This window comes from Balaenoptera ricei, chromosome 6 (assembly GCF_028023285.1).
Source record: "Balaenoptera ricei isolate mBalRic1 chromosome 6, mBalRic1.hap2, whole genome shotgun sequence".
Taxonomy (NCBI): domain Eukaryota; kingdom Metazoa; phylum Chordata; class Mammalia; order Artiodactyla; family Balaenopteridae; genus Balaenoptera; species Balaenoptera ricei.
The window spans coordinates 90,830,805-90,855,729 of NC_082644.1; the positions used below are offsets into that span (position 1 = coordinate 90,830,805).

Genomic DNA, 24,925 nt, shown 5'->3' on the forward strand with positions numbered 1-24,925 from the left:
TATGTATATTTTTAATTTCATAGATATTACCATAGTGTCCTCCATTCAGATGGTCCTAATTTCTACTCCTGCCAGCTACAAATGAGAATGCCTACCTATTCCCTACCTGTGGCTGCCCAGCGAGATACTATTTTCCATTCCCCTCCCTGACCACACACAGACAGGTGAGGTCACTTGTCTGGTAAATGGAATAAGGAATGTGAATAGAAATGTGTGTCATATCCAGGCCACAGAAACTGAGAAGAGAATATGCATTTTCCACCCTTTCTTTGCTTTTCTACCAGCTGGAAACAGAAGATTTCAAGGCCTTAGGGAAAGAGAGAGCCACATGATACAAGGAACCCAAGTTCCTGAATCACCATATAGAGAAAAACTGTCTATCAACCAGAAACATCCACATTGGACTATTACATGAGGGAGAAATAAATTTCTGTTGTATTAAGCTGCTAAAATGTTGGTGTTTATTATAATATCTTGCTTTATGCTAACTAATATACCAAGACACCCCTTTTTATATAAAACACCAGATCCACAGTCCAGAGGAATACACTTGGGAAATGCTGCTTAAGTATTTCAATGTTAAGTATGAAAATGGCTATTAAGAAAGTATCCTTCATTTCCTGGATTACCAAGAGCTGTGTTTTGTTTCTTTTTTTTTAAATCAAGAATGGGTATTGATTATCAAATACCTTTACAATGTCTGTGGAAATGACCCTAAGATTTTTTCCTTTTACCTATTAAAGTGAGATATTGCATTAATATTTCCTAATATTGAAATAGCCTCACACTTCTAAAATAAATTGGGTTTACTTGGTTATGGTATTTTTATATGATATTGAATGCAGAAAATAACCAGAACAAAATAATATACTGGGAAATTCTTTAAACATGATTTATAAATTTTAAATTTCAATTAAGGAAGTAAAAGTAGAAGAGACCTTTCTGAAGAACAAATTTGCTATCTGGAAAAGCAAGTGAATGAGTTAACACACTATCCAGGGCAAAAATAAAAAGAAATGGAATTCCTGAATGAAAAAAAAAAAAAAAAGGAAACAGAAGGCAGGCCTAGAAGGCCTAAGCGGAAATAAAAGAAGTTCCAGAGGGAGAGCAAAGACCATACTGGAGAAAGCAATAATCAAAACACAGTACAACAGAATTTAAAAAAAAAACACACACACACAATACAAGAAAACTACCCTCAGGAGGAGACTAGAGTTGTCAGAACAAAAGCAATCATTGAGTGCCAGGCAGGATAATTGAAAAAAGGCGTACATTTAGATATATCCTCATGAAATTTCTGAAGTTTAAGAATAAAGAAAAAATATAAGCTTTCAGAAAGAAAGAACAGGTTACTTACAAATGAATGAGCTCGAGGCTGGCAATGGGCACGGATAAGAACGTAGGCTCTGAAGTAAGACTACCTGGGTTCAAATCTTGGTGTGAACTTGGTCAAGTACTTAACTTCTTTGCGCTTCTGTAAAACAGGGATGATGATAGTACTTAGCTTCTAAGGTTGGTTGGAAGCAGTATTTGAGATAACACATAGAAGGTCTGGCACATCATTTGAGTCACCCAATTCCTATCTGTTAACACTGAAAGCTATATCAGAGAGTCAAAACTCTGCACACTTTTGAGAGGACAAAAGCCTGCCCCCTCCCCAGAGCTTAATGTGTGGCACTAATGACCTGAAGAGGTGGCTGGACTAGTTCACCAGAATGCCTCTAGTGGTACCTGAGTTCCATGCTAGTGAGAAGTGAAATGATGGGCGGAAGGAATCTCACTGATGATTGTTTAATGTGAACAAGGCAATGACAACAGGTTTTTGGCCTAGAGCGAAGATTATCAGAGAAGAAAAAGTTGTAGGCTCTGTCAAAAGTAAATGGACTCACAGTGGAATCTCTTGAAGTCAGTGAGGACTCTCCTACAGTCTTACTGTTATTCAGGACTCTCCAAAAAGTGAAACAGTATGGGACTTGTGGCTGCCTGATTTGGGTGTCATAAAAAGTTATTTCATTCATTCAGCAAATTCTTTGAGCACACCTATGTGTCAGGAACTACACTGGGGATCTAACTGTAAACAAGACACACCAAGCCCCTTCCCTTAAAGAGTTTACATATATGGGGACTTCCCTGGTGGCACAGTAGTTAAGAATCCACCTGCCAACGCAGGGGACACGGGTTCAATCCCTGGTCTGGGAAGATCCCACATGCCGCAGGGCATCTAAGCCCGTGTGCCACAACTACTAAGTCTGAGCTCTAGAGCCTACAAGCCACTACTGAGCCCATGCGCCACAACTACTGAAGCCCACACACCTAGAGCCTTTGCTCCACAACAAAAGAAACCACCACAATGAGAAGCCTGCACACCACAACGAAGAGCAGACCCCGCTCGTTGCAACTAGAGAAAGCCCACACGGAGCAACAAAGACCCAACAGGCCAAAAAAAAATTTTTTAATTAAAAAAAAAGAAGAAATAGAAAATATGAACAGACCAATCACAAATAATGAAATTGAAACTGTGATTAAAACTCTTCCAACAAACAAAAGTCCAGGACCAGATGGCTTCACAGGTGAATTCTATCAAACATTTAGAGAAGAGCTAACACCCATCTTTCTCAAACTCGTCCAAAAAATTGCAGATGAAGGAATAGTCCCAAACTCATTCTATGAGGCCACCATCACCCTGCTACCAAAACCACAGATACTACAAAAAAAGAAAATTACAGACCAATATCACTGATAAATATAGATGCAAATATCCTCAACAAAATACTAGCAAACAGAATCCAACAACACAGTAAAAGGATCATACACCATGATCTAGTGGGATTTATCCCATGGATGCAAGGATTCTTCAATATACGCAAATCAATCAATGTGCTACACCATATTAACAAATTGAAGAATAAAAACCATATGATCATCTCAATAGATGCAGAAAAATCTTTTGACAAAATTCAACACCCATTTATGATAAAAACTCTCCAGAAAGTGGGCATAGAGGGAACCTACCTCAACATAATAAAGGCCATATATGACAAATCCACAGCAAACATCATTCTCAATGGTGAAAAACTGAAAGTATTTCCTCAAATAACAGGAAAAAGACAAGGATGTCCACTCTCACTACTATTATTCAACATAGTTTTGGAAGTCCTAGCCATGGCAATCAGAGAAGAAAAAGAAATAAAAGGAATACAAATTGGAAAAGAAGTAAAACTGTCACCGTTTGCAGATGACATGATATCATGCATAGAGAATCCTAAAGATGCCACCAGAAAACTACTAGAGCTAATCAATGAATGTGGTAAAGTTGCAGGATACAAAATTAATGCACAGAAATCTCTTGCATTCCTATACACTAACAACGAAAGATCAGAAAGAGAAATTAAGGAAACAATCCCACTCACCATTGCAACAAAAAGAATAAAATGCCTAGGAATAAACCTACCTAAGGAGGTAAAAGACCTGTACTCAGAAAATTAAAAGACACTGATGAAAGAAATCAAAGATGACACAAACAGATGGAGGGATATACCATGTTCTTGGATTAGAAGAATCAATATTGTGAAAATGACTATACTACCAAAGTAATCTACAGATTCAATGCAATCCCTATCAAATTACCAGTGGCATTTTTTACAGAACTAGAACAAAAAATCTTAAAATTTGTATGGAGACACAAAGGACCCCGAATAGGCAAAGCAGTCTTGAGAGAAAAAAGAAGGAGCTGGAGGAATCAGACTCCCTGACTTCAGACTATACTACAAAGCTACAGTAATCAAGACAATATGGTGCTGGCACAAAAACAGAAATACAGATCAATGGAACAGGATAGAAAGCCCAGAGATAAACCCATACACCTATGGTCAACTAATCTATGACAAAGGAGGCAAGGATATACAATGGAGAAAAGACAGTCTCTGCAATAAGTGGTGCTGGGAAAATTGGACAGTTACATGTAAAAGAAAGAAATTAGAACACTCCCTAACACCATACACAAAAATAAACTCAAAATGGAGTAAAGACCTAAATGTAAGACTGGACACTATACAGGAAAACATACGGAGAACTCTCTTTGACATAAATCACAGCAAGATCTTTTTTGACCCACCTCCTAGAGTAATGGAAATAAAAACAAAAATAAACAAATGGGACCTAATGAAACTTCAAAGCTTTTGCACAGCAAAGGAAGCTATGAACAAAACGAAAAGACAACCCTCAGAATGGGAGAAAATATTTGCAAACAAATCATCAGACAAAGGATTAATCTCCAAAATATATAAACAGCTCATGCAGCTCAATGTTAAAAAAACAAACAACCCAATCAAAAAATGTGCAGAAGACCTAAATAGACATTTCTCCAAAGAAGACATACAGATGGCCAAGAAGCACATGAAAAGCTGCTCCACATCACTAATCATTAGAGAAATGCAAATCAAAAGTACAATGAGGTATCACCTCACACCAGTTAGAATGGGCATCATAAGAAAATCTACAAACAACAAATGCTGGAGAGGGTGTGGAGAAAAGGGAACCCTCTTGCACTGTTGGTGGGAATGTAAATCGATACAGCCACTATGGAGAACAGTATGGAGGTTCCTTAAAAAACTAAAAATAGAATTACCATATGACCCAGCAATCCCACTACTGGGCATATACCCAGAGAAAACCGTAATTCAAAAAGACACATGCACCCCAATGTTCATTGCAGCACTATTTACAATAGCCAGGTCAGGGAAGCAACCTAAATGCCCATAGACAGAGGAATGGATGAAGAAGATGTGGTACCTATATACGATGGAATATTACCCAGCCATAAAAAGGAATGAAATTGTGTCATTTGCAGAGACGTGGATGGACCTAGAGACTGTCATACAGAGTGAAGTAAGTCAGAAAGAGAAAAGCATATATCGTATATTAACGCATATATGTGGTATCTAGAAAAATGGTACAGATGAACCAGTTTGCAGGGCAGAAATAGAGACACAGATGTAGAGAACAAACGTATGGCCACTAAGGCGGGAAAGTGGCAGTGGGGGGATGAATTAGGAGATTGGGATTCACGTATATACACTAATATGTATAAAATAGATAACTAATAAGAACCTGCTGTATAAAATTTTTTTTTTTGATTTAAGAAAAAGATATAAAAAAAAACCCCATAATATTGTGGAGAAGGCAGCAGTGGCAGCAGCGACGGCAGCTCTGGAGATGCAGTCCTGGTCCTGGCTTCAACCCCAGCCCCATCATGGTGGCACTCGCTGAGCTCCTGGCCGCCCTCCTGGCCACAGCCTCGGGCTACTTTGTCAGCATCGACGCACATGCCGAGGAGTGCTTCTTCGAGCGGGTCACCTTGGGCACCAAGATGGGCCTCATCTTCGAGGTGGCTGAGGGCAGCTTCCTGGACATCGACGTATAGATTACAGGGCCTAATAATAAACGAATTTATAAAGGAGACTGGGAGTCCAGTGGGAAATACACATTTGCTGCTCACATGGATGGAACATATAAGTTTTGTTTTAGCAGCAGAATGTCCAACGTGACTCCAAAGATAGTGATGTTCACCGTTGATATTGGGGAGGCCCCAAAAGGACAAGACATGGAAACAGAAGCTCACCAGAACAAGCTACAAGAAATGATTAATGAGCTCACAGTGGCAATGACAGCTGTAAAGCATGAACAGGAATACATGGAAGCTCGGGAGCGAATACACAGAGCAGTCAATGACAGCACAAACAGCAGAGTGGTCCTTTGGTCCTTCTTTGAAGCTCTTGTTCTAGTTGCCATGACATTGGGACGGATCTACTACCTGAAGAGATTTTTTGTAGTCCGGAAGGTTGTTTAAAAAGCCTTTTCCTGATGGTCCCAAACTCATAATTCACTGTTTACCAAACATCTTGGGCATAATAATGTCATTACTTTCTATGTTTTTATTTTCTGAACTGTACATTCACAGCTTATGTTTCTTTGTAATTAATAGATATTGGGGGGAAAACACTTTTTCAGGAAAATTATAGTGAAAATTTGACATTTGATTGGCATAATTTCGTATTTGAATTCTTCCTCCATTATACAGGTCCTTCCAGAACTCAGACGCTGTAAGTTGAATATAGGTGTATAGTCCTTATTATATCTTCTTTCCTTTTGCTTTCATAATAAAATGCAGTTTGTTCAGGATAGTACTTTACTGATAGCACTTTACTAAAATGACTGCATTCTTGGGATCCCTAATCCTGCAGTTCAAGTCATTAAAGATTCATTTTGTTGAGTCCTTAGGAGAAACAACAATCTGAATCTTGACATTTTCTGTCCAGCCAAAAATGGCAGAGCCCTGTGACTTAGAAGATGCTACCAGGTGGTATTTTCATACTTTGTCTACCTTGCTTTTGCTTTAAAGATAAGTCTTAAACCAACAACCTTTCCCCCCCGCTAAAGTTTTACTCTGAACCTTAGAACTCAGTCACCTCCAGTTAAAATTGTTGACACAAGCAGCTAATAACCATTTTTTGGTTTCTGCCTAACCGTGTAAGAAGTCTCTGTTAAAGCCAATTCTCTAGGTGTTTCAGCGAACGGTAGCTCTTTTTCTTTCTGTGCTGGCACATCCACTTCTCTACTCTTGGCACGTAGGAGGTATGCATTCAGTACTAGGAAAAATCTGGATTTCTGATGCCAAAGGGTTAAAGCCTCCTGGATTTCTTTGCAGTGATATACAGCCACCGTTTCATTTTTGATCAGTGGCATTTTGGTCACTGTTTAATTAGGGTACTGAACATCACTGTCAGTACCAGGGTTTTTGTTTTTGTTTTTCTTGGGTTTTTCTTTTCTTTTGAATTTTGTTTTGTATAAAACGAAATGACTTTCTCTGATGATGGGTTTAAAATTAAAGGAGCATCTAGTTTTGGTGTGGGGATGATCCAGAATTATGTTGTGACTGATGTATATTAGTTACTTGTGCTTTTTTTTTTTTTGGATCTTTGCAAGGGGAAAACTACAAGTAATGAGCTTTATATAATTAATTTAAATTTGTTACAGGTTTTCATGTTCAGGATAAACAATTTTTCAACCTGGGGTGAAAATACTTGCAACAGTTTCAGGTGACTGTGTTTTACCTTAGGACAACTGTTGCATTCCAATTTGTGTGCGCATGTGTGTGAAAACATTTCAAAATTGAGTTAAAATATGTAAATTTAAAATTGGTTGTGTATCTAATCTGCCCCAGGTTCAGTAAATAAATAATTCTTAAAAAAAAAAAGAGTTTACATATGGATCTTGACTTATATGACCCAAATGAGAATGCCCACGTAATGTAAGAAGCCTATCCTACTGATTTAAGCCATGACCAAAACATACACACACACCTTTTAGTCCAATTACACAAGAAACAAAAAAACCCAACTTTTAATATTGTTAATCATGAATAGTCAGATGTTACTTTAACTTAATTTAGTCCCTTTTTTTATAGTTCTGCAAATGCAAAGCTAGCATAACGATTTGGTGGAACTCTTGTGTTAATTAGTTCAATTCTAGTTACTAAGCACTTAGCACCAACCAGAAATATTTTAAATGTTCCTCTTTGTATACTAGCTAAAAATTCCCCAGCCCATTTGCCCACCTTCAGACAGAAGATTATTTCTTCAATCCAAAAGGAGGATATTAAATTAAATGGCATACAATGAATATAGTGGGTTGAATTGGTGGTCCCTGAAAAGATAGATACATGTCCTAATGCCTGGAAACTGTGAATGTTACCTTATTTGAATAAAGAGTCTTTGCAGGTGTAATTAAAGATCTTGAGATGAGGAAATCATCCTGGCTTACTAGGTGGGTCCTAAATCCAATAACAAGTGGAGTATTAAAGTCAGTCCTTATAAGAATCAATCCTTATAAGAGTCCTTATAAGAGAAAGGCAAAGAGAGATTTGAGACAGACATAAGAGGAAAAGACACAGAATAGAGAAGGAGGAGGCTATGTGACCACAAAGGCAGAGACTGGAGTGAGGTGACCATAAGCCAAGGAGTGCCAACAGCCATCAGAAGGTGAAAGAGGCAAAGAATGAATTCTCCCCTAGAGCCTCCGGAGGGAGTGAAGCCCTGACAACACCTTGATTTCAGACTTCTGGCCTCCAGAACCATGAGAAAATAAATATCTGTTGTTTATGCCACCCAGTTTGTGGAAATTTGTTACAGCAACCATAGGAAGCTAATACAGTGAACAAAGGCATTTTGGTAAGGAATCATGGGTTGAAGTCCCACTCCTGTCATTCAGTCCCTATTTGCTCTTTAGTAAGTTGGTTAGCCTCTCTGAGCCTCCGTGACCTTATTTGTAAAAATGGGATAATCAAACCTGTGCTGCTATCCTCCAGGGTTCTGATAAGAATCAAATGAGGTCATACAGATGAAAACATTCAGAATACTGTAAAATCCTTTACAAATATGAATTATTATTCTTATACTTTATCTGGAATTTAATGAGGTTTGGAGTCCAGGCTCTTTATTCAAGCCCACTTGCTGCAACCGTTTACACAAATCAGCACTTGTCTAATTTTAACAATGCCAACATTATATCAATTTCTAATATTAAATTTTATTTATAGAATTAAACTATCACTAATATACATAGTACCTCTTTAGTGCTAGGATTTAATGAAGAAGGTCTAATTACCACTAACCTTATCATCCATTTCACTTCCCTCCAGATATCTTCTACTACTGTCACACTAATTTAGAAAAGAGACCATCTAATTGGTTTATTGCCCCCATATACATTAACAAATCAGTTCTAACTGATTTGCCTTCAATAATATCTGTGAACTCACTTAACACAATCATAATTCTTTCTCTAGCTGACCTTAATTATTCCTTACTGAATTTTTCTTGGCTAAGAATGAATCATTAATAACCTCTTCCTCCTATTTTCTGGTTTTCCCCAATAGGTGGATCCTGATCTACTGCCAGACCTAGTTTCACCTTTCCTGAAATCAAGTATATTTATGAAGTATAACCATAAACTAAGGATATCGTTCCACAAGTTATGCACAAAAGTTTCATAACTCTATAATCTCACTTTATCCATGTACGAGTTTATATTTTCTAGAGAATTTTTCCATTTTTATTTCACAAGAAACATCATCAAACATATTCCAAACTATTGAGAGGCTAGTTCTACTGCAAGCTTCAAATTTCTTTCCTTCAGGGGACTTTCCTGGTGACGCAGTGGTTGAGAATCCACCTGGCAATGCATGGGACACGGGTTCGAGCCCTGGTCCAGGAAGATCCCACATGCCGCGGAGCAACTAAGCCCGTGCACCACAACTACTAAGCCTGCGCTCTAGAGCCTGCAAGCCACAACTACTGAGCCTGTATGCCACAACTACTGAACCCGTGCGCCACAACTACTGAAACCCGTGTGCTCTAGGGCCCATGCTCCGCCACAAGAGAAGCCACCGCAATGAGAAACCTGTGCACCGCAACAAAGAGTAGCCCCCGCTCGCTGCAACTAGAGAAAACCTGCATGCAGCAACAAAGACCCAACGCAACCAAAAAAAAAAAAAATTTCTTTCCTTCAGTGCAAGAGTTTGACATTAAAAATAAAGAAATAGTACTCTGATGATGCAGTCTTTATTTTCTTGTGCCATAATCATTCTTTTCTATATCAGAATTGAAAGATATTCAAATTTTCCTTAGATCTAACACAGAGTACCATAAACATTTTATTCTTTGAAATTTTGTCTCTTCAGAGTAACTTAAAAGAATTTTTCCCAAACAGAAGTTCAAAACAGTAAAAACCTGAATGGGCTTTTGAGATTTCTAAATGTAATAATCACTTGCAATTATTATTATCAATAACACACATCCTTAAGATGAGATGTCCTTCAAGAACGCATTAGGTGTCCCTACCAAGCCACTGAATTGTGGGCAGTAAGTTATTTTAATATACTTCACTACGTTTCCATAAGTAGAAGTTAAATCACTTCTACGATGTAAATTAAACACTTGGTTCTCAGGATCACCACTAAAAATTTCAAATCAGAAGTTACACTTAGGAAATCCACAACCATTATTTTGTATAAATACAGACGAATACTACTCTATGGCATTATCCATAACTTTAAATATAGGCTTTACCCGCCTACAAATGGGTTTATAAAGGTACCTACTATAGCACCTCAGATCAATAAGAAATTTAGTAACAATGGTTTCCTAACTCTCTGGTCTCTAAATGACCTACATAAAAGTAAACTGTGAACCTCTTCCAACAACTGTTAGCCTCTACATTTTTCAGACAATCGAATCCCACATGAGACTGCCAAAATACTACTTATTCTGTGAAATGTACTAATCCTCCTGATCAGGAAAACTGGAACTAACGATCTTCACTAAGAATTTTAACTCTGGATTCTCAGAGTACTTCTTAAGAAACAAAAAACATCCTATGAAGCCGTCCATTCCCCAGTCACCCATCTTAGCAACCAAGTGTAGAACCTGGCTCCTCGCCACTAGAGGGGGGTGTTTCTTCTATTGGTTTCTCTTTCCCCTAATTTGGCTTACCAGAATTTCTGGTTCAACTAGAAATAAGCCTCAAGATCAACATCCTGATCTTTATTTCCCCTTCATACTGTGTGGCCCTTTCTTTTTATTTCAGGCTGTAAGCTACCACTAAAATATCAACTTCAAACCCTGATTACCTGTACAATTATGTCCCATGTCATATTTCATTGCCTTTTTACAAACAAACAAGATACACAGAGCTAATTCTAGAGACTTTGACATTAGTTCATCTGAAAAAAATCAGAAAATGCAACCAACCTTGCTTATTCTTTTTCAGGAAAAAGGCTTTTTTTCATTTTCCATGTTCACATTATTTCATTTGAATCACAACAAAACTACAGAAAAGAATTGAACAATTAGTAACAAATTCCAAAGAAGAAACTTTATGTCTTTAAGTGACTTGCCCAAGATTTCAGGTAGCAAATAGTGAAGCCATAATGAAGACTCAAGTGCCCTGACCCCTAGACATTTCTGGTGCTACCTGTTCTATGCCATGAGTAAAAGGCACTAGATGAGAAAATGGACTGAGGACTGACCTACTCTTACGTTTGCCATACCAGTCTAGAGCAAACAGCTGTGTGACTACTTAACTCACTATTATTTCTGGCAAAGATTATAAACGTCTTAGACTAGCCCCCAGTGGCCATAAAGTCACAAAGTGAGACAGGAGTAGATGAGAGAGATAAAGGAAAAGAGAGGCTCAGGGGAGAAGGAAGAGGTGAAAGTAAATCTATTAAACAATTTTGAGGCCAGGCATAAGATGCTAAGTATACAAGAAGAGGGACCAAGATGCATCGAGGAATCAGAATCAGAATCAGGAAAAGAACAAATGAATGACAAAAAGAAGCAGTCACACCACCAGATATTCAAATGATCCAAAAGGCTCCAGAAGAGGGACTTCTCTGGTGGTCCAGTGGTTAAGACTCCATGCTCCCAGTGCAGGGGCCCAGGTTTGATCCCTGGTCAGGTAACTAGAGCCCACATGCTGCAACTAAGAGCCCGCATGCTGCAACTAAAGATCCTGCATGTGGCAACGAAGATCCCGTGTGCTGCAACTAGGACTTGGTACAGCCAAATAAATAAAATAAATAAATGTTTTTTTAAAAAGGCTCCAGAAGAGATGATGGCAGCTGGCTGATTCCTTGCTGCTTTCTGTGAAGAACGCTGGTTCTTCTGTGAAGAACCTCTAAGGGTAGAGGCCCTTAGAGAAGACTGAGACAAGAATTGGCCAGTTAAAATCTGCACCCACTTTCTGAAGCCATAAGACAGGGGAGGGAAGAGCCCCAATAAAAGGAAATCCATCAAAATAAAATCAAAACCGTTTGACATGAATCTGCTTGGGACAAAGTGAGTATACCACTCAGAATGCTTTTGGCTGCAAGTGACAAAATCCCAGATCATGCTGGCTTACACAGTAAGGAACTGTATTATCTCACAGACCTGGAAGTTCAGAGGTAAGGCAGACCAAGTACAATAGAATCAGCAGTTCAGTAAGGTCATCAAGAGCTCAGGTTTCCTCTCTCTGTTCTGCCATCTTCTAGATCAGCTTCCTCCAAAGCTAGTTTCTCTCATTACCCTAAGATGTCTTGAGCAGTTCTAGCTATCATATTCAGACATAACAGCATCAGAGGAAGAAGAGGCACCATCTCTTTCTTTTATCTCTTTTTAGGGTCAAGAAAACCTTTCTCAGAAGCACCCCGGCCCTCCTTCAGGCTTCCCTTCACATCTCATTGGCCAAAATAGGTTACAGGCCATTCCTAACCCTTCATTAGCAGAGGAAATGGGATTAACCATGACTGTTTAGACTCATCATCTAGGGTGGAATTAATGCTGGGTAGTCAATCACTATGACCATACCATGGGCAAGTTATAATGATGAGTATTATTGTGGCATTGTTTTCACTCCATAACAAACCTATAATTTATTATGTTGCTTCCAAGATCTTAACGATGAGGCATGTGCTTTGCCCGAAATTCAGATAATTACTCTTTGGTCACATTCCATATTTGACATCATAAACTTTTCTATCAGTTAGAAAACATTTTATTACAATTTTCTTGGTCAATCCACTATTTAAAAAAAAAAAAAAAAACTTTAATGCAATATTTTAGAGCAAGAATGGCAAATAGGTTTGTCACAGCAACTCCAGTAGCTACAGCTACTTAGAATCCCATTTCAAGAAAGATCCAAAGATGAGTTTGGACCCAATAAGTAATAGTGCCATGACTGATTAGTGATGTCTACCATGTACTCAAGTTTGCGCACAACACATAGCACATATCTGCCAACCCTGATTTAGAGAAAATCTATTTAAATAATTTCCCTCCAGTGACAATGGATCTCTCTGCCTTATTTTTATTCTAGTCAGGAGCCAATCTAATTCCTACCCTCTCTTTATTATTCTCATCTAATTTATATATTTATACACATAATATACATCAAGCATGAACTCCAAAAATTACTTTATAGATAATCAGAGCGTTCCACAGGGACCCTTTTGTAAATACATAGAAAGGGTTGGCAGAATGGCTTAATTTACAAACTGTCTCACTTAAATAAAGCAGGGGGGGTGTCTTTGGGGCCCAGGCTAGTTGTGGATCTCAGCAGGCTTCAGGGACAGAAGGAAAAAGAGAATGGCAATCTATTCCCAATTAAAGTGGACTGGCCCACAGTTGCAGGTCAAAAGGCCGAGAGGAACCAAAGCCTAAACCTGGACAAAGGTGACTAATCAATCATTGGAGAATGCTTAAATAATGGCAGATTACAAACAGTATGCAGAGTTTATGTGTATAAAATGCATTTGAAAAGATAGGAAAGGACAACGTTGGTTATTCTTGGGTAAATTAATTTATGGCTTTTTTTTCCTTTTGTCCTTCTACTCATCTACATTTTTTCTGAGTGTCCTGTACTGCACATACACTGCCTTTTTAATGAGGGGAAAAAAACCCAATAATGGAAACATGTTTTTATCTTATCCCTCGATGTTTTGGTTGTTCCAATTAACCTCTTATTGCCTTGTAGTTAAGATCGAGTTTGTCCAACTATGCTATTGTTGGGCAGCTAGGTTGTCTTAACCTTTTGGTATCACAAGCAACAAAGTGCTCTTGTAGTTGAAAATTAATTTGAAATATAAAAGAAGGAAATTAGAAAAATCTCTAGAAAATGGACCAAAAGTGTTTAAACACCCCATAATATACTAAAAGTATCACTACTCAAAAATTAATAACTTAGGATATTCACACCAAATAATTGTTTTAACCAAATTGTCCAGTTGACCAGTTTACTTTCAACTAAATTATATTTGGACAAAATTGATTTTGGCCAAAATAACTTTAAGTCAGATTGGTATGGGACAGAGTATACTACCAGCATCAGAGGAAAGTCTAAATGCAGAGATAAGAAATAGCCACACACACCCCCCAAAAAGGTTCAATAATAAGGAACTGGCAAGTCTGAAAGAGAAACATCACCTGGGGCAATGTTTCAAAGTAGAAGGAAGTGTTTATCAAAAAGCTATAAAACTAGTCCAAGTAGCTTAGAAAGTGCTAGTAAGGATATCAAGTAAATTCACTTTCATCTGCCTGCTTGGACACTCTCCCCTAGGTAGAACAATGCTGGGTTTTCCCCAGGTTCCCTAGATGAAAAAACTTAATCTGTTTGGAGTTCAAATTGAGGATGTATGTTCCCCAAATCATTCATCCACAATCACTTTCCCAGTAAATGAGGTTCTGGAACTGGCCACTGCATGATGGGGAATCCAAACCACTTCTTGGGCATATTATGGTTCCCTATCCCAAATTATAGAGGGTAATATCCCATATTGTCAGACAAGCAGAGGTAGCAGATGATGTGAATTTGCACAGAAAGAAGCAATCTGAACTGGATTGCCTCAGGAGTAAAAGACCCAGGTAGTGGGTTTCAGCTTCTAGAATAGCTGGGTAGCATGGCCAGAGAGAGTTAGAAGACATCTCTGGCTTGAAAATTCTTCGAAGGAAACTGATTACAGTTAAGATTTCTTTTTAGCCCATTATTGCTCCATGGAAAATCCTGGAGAGCTTTCTAAGCAGCCTGTATTCATTCAAATAATAACTGGCTGTCAGGCTGCTGGTGTTGCTGAGGTAAGCAGAGAGGTAGCAGGGTAGAAGGCAAAGACATCTATGCCATTAAAGAAGGCATTCTATAGGAAGGAAAACAGAGAACTGCATTTATATTCAGTCACAGCAAAGTAGGTGTGAAAAAACAAGGTAGATGAATCAATTTGTTTCTAGGAAAAAGCGAAACAATGTAGAGAGGGACTATTCACAAATGGTGTTGGGGCAACTGAGTAGCCATTTGGAAAATAATTAATTTGGACCTATGTCTCATACCATTCACTAAGAAAAATGCATCAAAAAACTTAAGTGTAAAATAGAAGCCATAAAAGTAGTAGTAGAAGACAATATGAGAGAATTCTTTTATAACCTTGTAGTGGGGCAGGCTTTTCTAACTATGACACAAAACCCAAAAGTCATAAAAGAGAAAACTGACAAATTCAACTACATTTTAAGAAAAATCTACATGGCAAAACACTACAAGCAAAGACAAATGACAAACTGGGGTCAGGGGGGATGATGCAACTCATTTTACAGAGAGCAAACCTCCGTATTATAAACATCAGCTACAAGTTGATTTTCAAATGACCACCCCCCCAAAAGAAGAAAAGAATATAAGCGATACTTCACAGAAAAGGAAATACAAATGGCTTTTAAACATATGAAAAAATATTCAAACTCACTCTTTAAAAGAAATAAAAATTAAAACCACACTAAGATAACAATTTTCACCCACTGGATTGGAAAAAATCCAAAAGTTCAATAACACATTTTGTTGGCAAGAACACGGGTAGTCAGGCACTATTATACATTTCTGGTGGGGGTATAAATTATACAGCCTCTATGAAGGGCAATTTGGTAGTACCTATAAAACCACTATGAGATACACTCTTTGACCAGCAATTCCACTTTTAGGAATTTACCCTACAAATATATTTGTACAAGTGTGAAATAATCTATGTAACAAAAGTATTTACTGCAGCATTGTTTCTAATAGCAAAAGACTGAAAATTTCCCAAATGTCCATCAATATGGTACTGATTAAATAAATGATGCTATAGCCACACAATGATGTGGAAGAGATCTCCAAGACATAGTGTTAAAGTGAAATACACCTCATATATTTTTCCACTGTTATGGAAAAAACACCAAGATACACTGTTGAGTGAAAAAGGCAGAATGGAAGCATAAGCTTCAATTTGTATAAAAAAGGAAAGGAAAACAGAATTTATATTTGTATTGGCTTGGATATGCATTTTAAAACTCTAGGAGGATAGGAACTGAGTAGATGGTGGACAGGAGTGGAAGGGAAACTTTTTTATTTCTAAACATTTTGTTGTTTGAGTCATGTGAATGTATTACCTTTTCAAAAGTTAAATCTTAAGATTTAATATATTAAATGTTTAGAAAATATAATTTGAGTTCCTAGATAATATTCTACATTTATGCCCCTCAGTCTATGGGTGATAGATGGTAGACAAGTGACAAGAGGCCTTGAACTGTAAAGCAAAGTGAGGGTTACAGTAGGAAATCTTATGACTAGAAGTGAAGAACTTACCAATGAACAGGTTATACAGACCCAGGGTAGAGACAGTAAAGAAAAGAGGGAAGGACACCATCTTGTGAAAGTATCGGAGCAAAAGTGCCACATCGAAATAAAGAGATAAGCCAGAGATTAACTCTTGAGGGGGTTCAGGATCAAAAGGTGATATAATTCCTTAGGATACTTGAATTCGTTAGTTCAAACACAGATGTCACAGAGTGCTGTGACTCAGGGGTACTGCCCTCAATATGGACAACTAGATGTGTCTATAGTCTAGCCGCAATGGAGGGACAGGCGTTTCAGAAGCAGCAGCACAGTGATGTACAGCAGGTCTTCTCTGCTGCTCTCTGATGCTGAACCCCTGAGTGAAACTCTCTCAGAAAAGTTAATAAGGCCACAAGGCTGGTTATGATAAAGAAAATAGAATATTTTGAATAAAGCTTCTTGAAAACTGCTTTCATTCATTCATCAAATGTTTACAGAGCACCTACTCTGTGCCAAGAACTGCTCCGTGGGCTCAGTAAATTCATCCCCCAAAATAAATATGTCCAAGATAATTTAAACAAAAAGGCATTTTAAAAGATTCTGAGGTAAATAGAAGCTTCTCACACACAAAAAACTTAAATATAAAAAGTCACTAGGGGGCTTCCCTGGTGGCGCAGTGGTTGGGAGTCTGCCTGCCAATGCAGGGGACGCGGGTTCGAGCCCTGGTCTGGGAGGATCCTGCATGCCGCGGAGCGACTGGGCCCGTGAGCCACAATTCCTGAGCCTGCGCGTCTGGAGCCTGTGCTCCGCAACAAGAGAGGCCGCGATAGTGACAGGCCCGCGCACCGCGATGAAGAGTGGCCCCCGCTTGCCGCAAATGGAGAAAGCCCTCGCACAGAAACGAAGACCCAACACAGCCATAAATAAATAAATAAACAAACAAACAAAAAAAACAAAAAAACACCAAAAAGTCACTAAAAAGTTAACTGGCAACTATAAAGTGCCATGAAACTATGGTAAATGGATTTCAAATTGTATACAGGTTACCCTGTTGTTTTAAAAAAGTGAAATTAATGACTTAACATATGAATTTAAAATAAGATAATCATTTTCAGAAATTAGAAATGAGTAAAATTTAATAATTTTACTAAACTTAAAAAGTATCAATATAAATCTTTAAAATATGGCTTTCTATTCTCATCACTACAATTGATAAAACAGGAAAACATAACTGGAAAAGAGAACTAATTCAGAACAGGTATCAGGGAAGAATTTTTCCAGTAGTGAACTATAAACATGAGTAACAAATAATGAAAAACATATTATGGCAAAAAATTAGAATCAGTTATAATTACATGATCTAAGTAAGAAACCAGATACCTAAATATGTAGAAGAGGCATTTAAAAAGTAGCCCTAAATTAATGGGCAAACCATGTTTTTACTATCCAAACCTAACTCAGATAATACATAAATCTGCAATGTGTTAAGATTCGGGTATTTCCCAATGCCTATAAAGTCAGCCCTTATTTATCCATAAAAATGTATCCAACAGCAAACCAGCAAGTTTGCAAACAGAATTTATTGTATTCTTCCTGTTTGATTTGCTAACATTTTTCCAACTTAATACCTACTTGGTACTTTCCTTTTGACCTGCCTTCTCAATATTTCACTTTCTCTATTTATACTCCAAAAGGAGATGTAAAGACTTACAAGCCCACCATCACCAGTCCTTTTCTAGGAAAAAGCAAAAAGGACAGTTCTGCCTCAGCTGCTACATTTAAGAAGAAATGATTCATGCTTAGCATGCAGTGAGAATCAGAAAAGAACAGGAGGAGCAAACAACAGTATCCATTCCAATGAAAGTTTATTAATTTGTATGAAGTCAGTTTGTGACTCATCCATATTCAAATGAATGAACAAAAACAAATTCCAAAGCTAAATATAAAATGACTTTTGGACTACCCAGGTTTCTGCTTGTTTCCACTTTATGGACAAGACAAGGCTGTGATGCTGGCAACACATAAACACTCTCAGGCCACCAAGATCCCACTCAGTGGCTACAGTTATTTATCAAGTAGGCCAAAGAAGTTTAATATAATATTACTACGAATATTACTACTATTTGTACAGTATACAAAAGAGTTACTGAGCCTCCTGACTTCAGCAATCCAGTAGTGACAGGAGACCAGGCCAGAGCTGACTCATGATTTACAACATTTAACCAGCCTTAAAAAGCATTCAACTTTAGAACCTGAAAGATCCTTAAAGATCATATAGTCAGCCCAACATTATCCTTTTACAGATAATGATATTTAGGCCCCCGCAAAAGATTAATTAACTTACCCAAGGTTGGGCAGCTTCATGGCAGCAAAACCAGCCCTAGGCCTCTGAGAAGCAATCTAGTGCTTTCTGTAAAATACAGCATCCCACTCCTGGAGAATATGCTGAAGGAACTGATCTTGTACACGAGGCAATTTTTTTTTTTTTTCAGAGTTGGGTGATAGGAAAGGGCTATGTAGTTATATGTGGAGAGATATTTACTTGCTCCATCAACCCTAGCTAAAATGCAGATCTTATTTCATAGGCATAAATAATATCCTGAATTTATTTATCACACATGCATAATAACTTTTCTCTCCCAAATCACTGTGGCCTTCCAGAGTTTACCAACGACTGGGGAAAACATGACTAAGAAATAAACTATCTTTTTAACCAGATTGCAAGCCTGTCCTGTTATTTACTAATGGATAGAAAAATATTATTTAATGAGATTAAAAAATAATATTAGCGCTTATACTATTAAGTAATCTTTCCCTCTCTGGTTTTTACTCTTTTCTAAAATTTTCTGTAACATAGAAAGTCTTTCCTGATCTATTATTTACTTTTTCCTTGTTAAATATTAATATTCTAATTCACATGAGCCTCTTTCTAAAACTTCTAAGAAATCATAATTCCAAAATCTCTTTGCCTAGTTTACTTCTGCATATACGTAGTGTCATACAAATCTATTTAAACATATCTTAGAAAAGATAAGAAACTCAAGAATTTATATGTTTAACTGGTTATACATAGGTGCCATGGTTCTCAATTTTTTAAACCTTAAGAAATTTTCCCAAAAGAAGTTGATATTAACATTTCCTAGCCTACAGCATCCCATTCTTCATTGAGAGGAAGCAGCATAAGAGAAAGTACACAAAGAGGGGGAAAGACTGTAGAACAGTCAAACCAAAAGTCTGTCAGGGAAAAAAAAAAATCATAGCAAATCTTCCTACACGGCTATAATAGGTACAAGCCAAGCTGCAATTTCCTTGTATCACCATGTGGCTGTCTGGGCTTGTGGTGGGCACTATACTCAAATCAGGAGTGTTAAAAGTTGAGGTAAAGAAAACAACTAATGTATGATATCATTTTGTCCATTCATGTCAAGAATATCCTAATCCATATAACTGGTTACTTATATTATGGCTGCTCTCTCTTCATATTCAAATTTAGATGGGGAAATATTTTATGGATATTTACTATCTCTGTTAAACTTAGGTGCCACAGAAATTTCAAAGATATATGAGACATGCTTTTGAAGCTTACAGTTCAACAGGGCAATAAGCTATGGACACAAGAGCACAAAAAGAAGGCAGTAAAATAAGAACTTTATGAAAGACTAAAGCACAATCTGAGTTCATTTCTTGAACTAGTTTTAGAGGAAGGGTAAGATTTCAATAAGCAGAGAAGAAGGGAACACCATAAAAAGGAAAACTATGAACAAATGTGGAAGAGTAAAAGGATGTCTGAAGAAAAGTGAGGGTAACAGTTTGACTAGGATAGGAAAATTCTGTGGAAATGAAGAGGCCAGGATGTGGAGGCTTTGGGGTTTTATTTTGGAGACATATCCAGCTGCTGAAGACTTTTGAGCCCAGGAGTGACATAACAAAAGCCGTATTTTAGGAAGAATAATCTGGCAATGATAGAAGTGATAAGGAAGGGATGGTATGCAGGTAGATCAGACAGAAAACTACTACCATTGTCCCATGTTCCTGAGCCCAGTAATTTAAGTGTATAAGTCAATGTCAGCCCAAGCTACCAAATTTTATATACATATCTTAAATGTAGTATAGAACTTCTATAGTGATTCAGGAAAACATGGACTTACACACAAGTCTTTTAATTTTCTCTCTTATCTTCACCTTAGGTAACAACTTCTGGCTTGGAATTTTCATTTCACCTTTCCTCACCCAATTTTTGTATCAGCAAGACTCATCATCATTCTTTACATATTAGCAAAATCAACAAGATTTACATGTCAGTGATTAATCAGAAGAGTCTTTAAAGCAATTCTAAATCCCATTTTGTTAAAGTAACTGCTTTATATCATACACAATAAATTTCCCCAAAATTTCATATTTTATTTTCCAAGAGAAAGAGCACTTTCTTTCTTGCAGACAGACTACACCTACAAAACCAAAACAAAATGAAAGATAATTATCCAATGAATCTGTAATAGTTACTTCATAGAAAGAATTTTTAACAGATTGGCTGCCGTAAGTATCATGAAAGCAGAAACTAACTGCTTTCTTTGCTTTGGGTGTAAACTAGGCCACACATGAATGTCCCTCTTCTAGAAAAAGGACCAAACCAGGTTAAGTTTTCCACATTTCACAGACTAAGATAGTCTTATTCTATTTGATTTCCCAAAAGAAGAGATTTAATTATAAAGTATTGTTTCATTTAATAAAAAAGTCATCAAAAAGGTATTTTATATTACTGAAATGGTCATATTACATAAGCCTTACAGAAAATTATGCCTGACTTTTAGTAAATCAGACTTTTGAAACAGTATAGAACAATAGATATTAATTTGAAAAAGAGAACGATTCACTTGGTTTGAGGTCACCTAAAGAACTGCATATGACTACAGCCCTAGGTTTAAGCAAAGGATGGTGTCCCAGTTTGTAAGAGAGCCTTGTCTCTACTTCCATGACTTTCCATTTGAGTGCAAAAATGTTGCCACTTATCAGTGACCACTGGAACCTCTCCAACAGTCAGTCCAGCTTCCTACCCAGCGGAGCACTAAGCCAGCTGATTGGTTCAGTGCAATCAGACAACAGCCCTCAGCCTCACAGTAGTCAAGGAACAAAGATTGGTGACCCGATACTCAGGAAGAAAAGGACGTAAAAGGCAGAGGAGGGGAAAAAGGGGCGAGGGAAGCATATAACCAACATAAACGTCCAGAAAGTCACATTCACTCAAGAGTCAAAGGGAGAACTGCTTTACCTGGAGATATTCAGACAAGGATGGAATTTTTTTTTTTAATTTAAGATAAATAAGACCACCGGTTTGAAACGGTCACTGAGGAAACCCAATTCATATCAACAAACTTAGCTAGAAGCTTTATAAGTACCTTCAGTGGGCAAGGATCTTTTACATATTAACATTTAAAAATGTAGTTTACTCAACAAATTCACTGAAAGATGTCTTGTTTCCTAAAATCTGTACCTAATAACTGTTCTTTTCAGTGATTCCAGTTCTGCACGCGATTTCAAATTGAAGGGGGAATGGGTGGGGTGCAGAAGATAAGAAATTTTTACAGCATGGAAATAAAAGTATTTTTAAACCTTCTTGGGGGTGAAAAGTTAGGCAAGAAGTAATACGTGGAAACTGTCAAGTGCTTCTATACACATCCACCCACCAGATACCATCGCAGCCGGCTAGGGGAGTCTCCCTCTTCTTGCCTGACAGCTTCACTTTCTTTGAGGTCTGGAGCTGGTGATCACACTGGCCCGTCATGGTATTTTCATTTAACAAAGCAGTTACTCAACAGGGGAAAAAGCCACAAAGGAGCAGAGCAACTGCTGCTGCACCCATGATGCAAGTGCAAGATGAGCCCCGGGCCGCCACCGCCGCCTCGGCTCCTCCGTGACGTCCGGGAGGGGTATCCCCGGCTCTCAGGAAGTGGTGGCCGCGGGCGGCTCCGCCCCCACGCGACTCGGGGCTGGCCGGGCCGCGGGGTGGCGGGACGGCCGGGCCCGCCGGCTGGCGGGGATTGCCGTCCCACACCCGCGCACGCCCCATGGGCCGCGCGTCCCGGGCCCTCCCCCGCGCCACCCCTGAGGGCAGGCTCCGCGCCCTGACTCGCCCTCCGCTCAAGTCACAGCCCGCGCGTCCCACTCTATCCCACAGCTCACACCCACTCACCCCGACCCCCTGCGCCGAACCCGGCCCAGCGTCGCCGGTCACCAGACTGGGTCGAGCCGAGTCCAAGATGGCGACTCCGCCCCCGCCCCCTCCGCACTCCCCGCGGGGTCTGGGCGCCCCCTCACGCGGCGAGCTGGCGCCCTAGGCCCGGCTAAAAATAGCCAGGCCCGACTATATTTGGTGCGGCCGGATCCCGGCGCGGCCGCGCGCACCCCGCCCCGCCCCGCGCGCACCCGGCCCCGCCCCGCCCCGCCCCGCCCGGCCGAGAGCTGCTCTGAATGGAGAAGGGGCGGGGGTGACCGAGGGGAACCTACTCCGCTATCTGCCGCGCGCGCGCGGCGGCAGCGGCGGCGGCGGCGGGGCCCGGCCAACCGCCGAATTTAGTAACATTGCCTGCGTCAATCACGCGCCTCGCGTGCGTCAGCGCCGCGCGGCTCCAGGTCCTGCTACCCCCACCCGCCCGCCTTTGAATGGATGCAATGTAGCAGCGCCCTCCTTCCTTGTGAGACTGGATTGGAACCCGTGGCAGTGCAGAGGCTCTGTCCCTGTCCGCTAGGTCAACTTTCGTAGTACCCTTCCAGGTCTTCTCCACACCACCCTATCTGAAGTGGAAGTGGAAGTGGAGGCGAAGAAATACACCCATAGCATATGTATAATTCTAGTTTTGTTTCCAAGTTTCTTGTGGTAGCTCGAACCTTCGATTCTGAATTGTGTGCTCCGCCCCACACACACACACGCAAAGATTGTGACAGGTCAAAGACATAAATGTCACGTCTGATTCAAGCGGACCACATGGGGACCATGTCTGTCTGCATTGTTTCACTCAAATACTTTCTCCTCCTCAAAAAATCATTTTTAAAAGAGGTTGTTTTCACCCAGCTGCAACCTTTGGAACTAGGAGACTTTAATTCTGATAAAAATTTTTTGTGTTTTCAGCAAGAAATTCACACTTAAATTCATCACTTCCAGGAAGAAATTGCTCTCCCTAACAGAATCACCCAGGCTTTCAGCTCACCATTTCATAACAAATGTGTCCCAGGAGACCAGAGCAAATCCCGTAGCGAGGGACTGACTAATAAATCCTGTTGATTGATTTCGAAATGTTTAATTTGGGAGGTGGGAGGGGAGGCCCGTCTACAACCATCAAAAAGTGAAAGTGCGAACTGAGAGTTACATTTCTGATGGGAGGGGGTGATTTGCAAGTCAGACCCGCTCAGCTGTTCAACACGTGTGTGTTTGTTTTACACACAATAAGTAGTTTCGGCTGCAGCGCGCGCGGATGACGGATGTGCACTTAGTTGGGTTATAAAGTCCCGTTAGGAAACCCACACTTTAAGTGTAAAGAAATAAAACCTTATCTTCCAGAGCCATCGGTATCCCTGTGCGAAACACGCACCCAGCAAATGATGGGAGGAGGAGAGAGATTAGCCTAGGCGCAGGGAGCCAGAAAGACGTAAACAAGCTTTAGAACTGTTGCTTGGGGAAAGAGCAGCTGCACCTCTGGGAGTCTTCGGACTGGTGCCTGACTCCTGCACCCGCTGCCAGGTCACTCGGAGAAGCTGGCTGGCTGAGCCTTCCCTTTCGGAAGAGCTGTCCTCTCTCTTACCCCCTCGCCCTGGCTCCCTGCCTCGGGGCAGCCTCGGAGGCGCGCCAGTAGCACTCCTCCAACTCTACTCCACCCGAGTCTGACAGCTGGGCGGTCCCGCCTGACCCGCGGGCGGGCCGCTGCACCCTCTTACAGAATAGCGCCCGGGCAAGCAGCGCGGTTGCAAACGGGTTGGCAGCGCGAGTCCGAAAGGCCCCCGGGCCGGGACTGGCCGCGCGGCACAGTTTCCATTGCGCTGCCCTGCAAATGGCCGGGGAACGCGCGCGCGCACACATGCACACACACCCCCTCCCTCGCACACGCGGAACCGGCTGGGCCAGGGGAGGGAGGAGGAGGGTGACGTAGCGTCCCATGGCGTCACATTGACGTCTCGCATTCCAGGCACTCTATGGAGAGGCCGCTAGGGCTCCTGTGGCATAAATGACGTGCCGAGAGAGAGAGCGAACGCGCAGCCGGGAGAGCGGAGTCTCCTGCCTCCCGCCCCCCACCCCTCCAGCTCCTGCTCCTCCTCCGCTCCCCACACACAGACAAGCTCACACCCGCTCCCTCACTCGCACACACAGACACACGCGCGCACACACGCTCCTCACACACACTCCACTCTCTCCCGCGCGCTCACACCCCTCTCGCCCTGCGCCCTCGCGGGTGCAGCGCTGCGCGGCAGGCGGACGCCCCTCCCGGTCTCACTTTGCAACGCTGACAGCGCCGGCGGTGGCTGTGGAGGTGGGAACAGAAGCGGCATCCTACCCCCTGTTCGCGGCCCGAGCCAGGACGCCCGCGGAACCCCTCGGCGGCGCTCTCCCATGAGTCGGGATCGCAGCATCCCCTGCCAGCAGCTCACTGCCTCTGGGAGCCGCTGGACTTCTACACCGCAGCCCTTCCGGGACAGCAACTGTGACTCCCGCCCCCCCCGCCGCCCCCAGTGCAGATTTCGGGGCAGCTTTCTAGAAACTCGCTCT

General features: G+C 40.5%; 1 long non-coding RNA gene and 1 pseudogene across 4 annotated transcripts in view; one reads left to right on the top strand and one right to left on the bottom strand.

Annotated features, from left to right (window-relative positions):
• LOC132367217 (uncharacterized) overlaps positions 1 to 22,444 on the bottom strand; it is a 567,682-nt gene extending 545,238 nt beyond the window's left edge. For all 4 annotated transcript variants that reach the window (XR_009503727.1, XR_009503728.1, XR_009503729.1 and 1 more), the window contains exons 1-2: positions 22,361 to 22,444; positions 1,358 to 1,474 (exon numbers count right to left, since the gene is read on the bottom strand). This is a non-coding gene — a long non-coding RNA (uncharacterized LOC132367217). The remainder of the gene's footprint in view (positions 1 to 1,357; positions 1,475 to 22,360) is intronic.
• LOC132367903 (transmembrane emp24 domain-containing protein 2-like) lies at positions 5,252 to 5,904 on the top strand (annotated as a pseudogene).
• Positions 22,445 to 24,925: the final 2,481 nt, after the last annotated feature.